Below are 3,738 nucleotides of genomic sequence, written 5' to 3' on the forward strand. Positions count from 1 at the left end.
CTGAGATAAACTTTGTCAATCTTTCAAAGAAAATATATTCTTGTGTCAAACAAATCTAACTCAAAAGTTTCAATTTCCAGCTATAACATAGAATAAGGCAATAAACCCTGTCTTCACAAAATCAAAATGTTTGCTTCACAGTTTTTAACACAAAATGGTTCTTTGCAATGTTTTTATTGGAGGTGGTTTTGGGTGTTGCCATAATGTACCTTCAGTGTTCTTGTTGTTCAAGCACATAGAGCAAAAGTCACAGAACATCCTTGGGGTTGAAAGGATTTCTTTAGGTTAGACCAGGTTTTTTTCCACTTAAAGTACAGTCAGCCATATCTTGTCTAGTTTGATTTACATTTACCAAGAATTCTGGGTGTCAAAATGTAAATTGAAATATACCTTTAACTAAAAGAATTGATTAGAGTACAAGACTAATACCACAAGTTACTGCTTTTAACATAACACAGATAGAGGGGGAAAGAGCATATAAGTTGGTGTGTGTTGTAATTATTTTGTCTTCTTAGCCACTTCAAATGAAAAAAAGATGAATTTGGCTAGCAGTGGACAAAACTGATTTTAGCAACAGTGAATGCATCTTTGATGTAACTTCAGCAAATCTCTCTAAGGTGTTTTTAGAGCAGTCTTTGAAAATAGCTTCTGGTTTGCTTTTTCAGCCATGCAAAACCTGTCTGAAAGACAAAATAATTGCAACACCATTGGGGGGGGGGAAGAAAACTAATTACACTGTAAAAGTTAAAAAAGTTCAGTTAACCGCTTCAGTAGCAAACCTTTCTCATTCAGCCAGACACAGTATTTTTTAGTATGTTAACTGCTATTCTTTTCTTTTGGTTGCATAAATTTGTAACACTTAAGTGTCTTGGTATGTTTAAGTAGTGTCTAAAATAGAGTATCTTAGTCTTTATTCACAGTACTTCTGTATAATGTGTAATGCACTGGACTAACTCTTGTTTACCATTCATGTAACAAAAACCAGCACATTATCTGCACTAAGCTCAAAGAATGTTGCATTTGTCTATAGGCAGCTCTTCAATAAGATAAATGGGAAACTGAATATGGTCTGATGGTAAACAAGGGCTTTTACTGTTCTCTTCAGTGGAACTTTCTTCTTGGTCAAATTTTAACTAGTTAGTATTATATTTATATACAGGGTCTTCTTTTTCTTTACCAATGTATTTTCCTACTCATAGCTGACCAATAAATCCAATATCTGTTTCAAACCTTCTTGAAGTCTAATTCATATTTTAACTTCATTCCTAATGAGTCACACGTACAGGTGAAGTGTGTGAAGGGTGTAATGGAAACATGTAAGGAACATGAGAATCCCAGAATGATTTTCTGTGCTTTCTGTTAGTTTCTGGATCTGCAGACCAGAAATCTGCTCGAATCACTTGGGTTTGGATTGCAAAGTGAAGGCATGGTCAGTGATGCCTCCAGAGGTTGTGGAAAACCCCTGTCCAAACCTGCTCAGATCTCAGCCTGCTGTCTTTGCTCCTGGCCATCTTCTGACCTTCCCAGGGCAGTCAGAAAGGTCTGTTGTGCAGGGAGGTCCACAGGTTTTGTCTGGGTCCTGTAGCCCCTGCTCCTTCCTTCCTCTTCCCACTTCAGAAAGCCCAAAGTAGATTTGGGCTCTGACAGCAGGAAGGGATTCAAATACTCCATTAATTTACCATGGAAGGAGGACAAAGTGAAGACTTATTGCATCTTCTTTTTCAGGAAGGAGATTCATTCAGGTAACTCTTGTCCTTAGTTTACTTGAACACTGCATTCTTTCACAGGGAGTTCTTCTGTACCTGAGTGTGACAGTGCAGACTCCTGTGTTTGATGTGATGTTCCCATCACTAGCAGCAGCAAACATCAAACACCTGAGCACAGGAGACCTTTCCCTGGCACCATAAAGGTCTTTGTGGTCATTCTCAAAAACCTCAGGACTCAGGTTCACTGTGTTGGCACTGCTTTGCTATCAAATAAACAATCTGACTCAGCTTTCCCATGAATACCACAGAGTGTTCAGCTTGTTTGTGGGTTTAAAATGTGCTGCCTTGAAGCAGCTGTAACTCCCCAGCAGTGTGATGAATCCATTGCAGACTTAGCAATGATTTCTCTTCTTGATTTTGTCTCATGGGTGAGATGTTCGTTCCCATCACATTTGCAGACTTGCCACTAGATGGTGTGGGAAACACAGGCTTGATGTGCTCACAGCATGAACCAGCCACAAAGCCTGGTTTATAGAATTATTCTATGTGTATTGTAGAGTATTTGGGAATTCAGGTCCAGGAATGAACCTTTTCCAGTGGCAGCAGTTGGTTTGGTAACATCCATGCCAATTAACTATTGGATTTATAAATCTAGCTGTCATGATGGGAATGAGAAGGACCTACCTGGTCCTCAGTGATAAAATCATTCCAGGGCCTTTCCTTGCTGCATTTAATCTATTTAATGTTATGTTTTTAGATGACTACAGTTGTTACATGGATCCAAATTGGAGTTTACAAGCTCTTTAATATTATCTGCTAACCTGGTCTGTAATTATTGGGATGGCTGTTTGTAGGAAAAAAAAAAATGTGCCAAATGGAGAGGCTGTTGTCCTGGTCAGAGAACAGACATAGGAAACAGCATCTCCATCAAAGGGTCTGAGCTGAGCATGTGTGCTGTGGTCCTCAGCCAGGCAGGAGAAATTTTTTCTTTCCTTAGGCTGCAGTCAAAATAACTACAGTTATTTTAATATAATTGAGTACAAAATCACTCTGGACAGACTCCTAGTGAATGGTCCTTCACACCCTGTATGCACTTCCTCTTCAGTGACAGGAAAAAGTACTTGTACCTTCCAGGGTAGGAATTTCCCAAATCAGCAACTGTGGTTTGTCTTTTCTGCTGACATGGGTAGAGCAGAGGAACCTTAAAACGTGTGGAATTGAACCCAAAGAGAGAGAAGAAAGGAGGAGAAGCTGAGAAAAAGGTAAGTGGAAAGGACAAGAATACACAAGGTACATGGAGTGACCTTTTGGGAGAAGCCATACTTCATTAAAGGTGAGTGTTCTGATTATTTTCTTGCTTTTCATCCTTCCTAACCCAGAGGCACTAATTGTTTGCTCTCTATGTGGTCCTTTACTTTGTTTATATGGAAAGCAGTAGAGCTAATTAAGCTATAGGGACCTTTGGTGCATTTGAATATTTTCTTATTCCAAAATAAGCTTAGTGTTTTCACAGATTATCTGTTTTTAAAAGATAAGATAGTATGTTTGGGTTAAATCTTCCTGTTGTGTACATTACAGAAAATAAAAACATACATACTCTCCTCCTGGATTTTAATGACCACAAAGATTTAAGCTTCATCTAATTGCACATTTTATTTTTCTAATTAGTTAATGTTGTGTTTTCTAGATTTTTCTAGCTTTTATGCTGGTTTTCTTCTGTATCTTTTTCTAGTTAAAGGCACAGACTGCTCCCTTTGGGTGCCAGTAATGACTTAACAGTAGTTTCTCCACTGTGGTTGACAGTATTGATAGCTCTTTGCAGGTTAGATTGATTGATTTCTTCCCTCCTCTCTAAAGAAGAGCATATAGATGACCAGACTGCTGCTTGGCCAGGAGGGCTAAGGGTTGTTTTATCTGAAGGCCTGACCCAAGCTATGTGCTGCTTTTGCTGACCCTGATAGCAAGACATGACCAAGACACAGGTCAGACAGGCAAAGCCTAGAGCTGCACAAGGATTTCTTTTAACCATCTC

Source organism: Acanthisitta chloris, unplaced genomic scaffold, assembly GCF_000695815.1.
Source record: "Acanthisitta chloris isolate BGI_N310 unplaced genomic scaffold, ASM69581v1 scaffold27027, whole genome shotgun sequence".
Classification (NCBI taxonomy): domain Eukaryota; kingdom Metazoa; phylum Chordata; class Aves; order Passeriformes; family Acanthisittidae; genus Acanthisitta; species Acanthisitta chloris.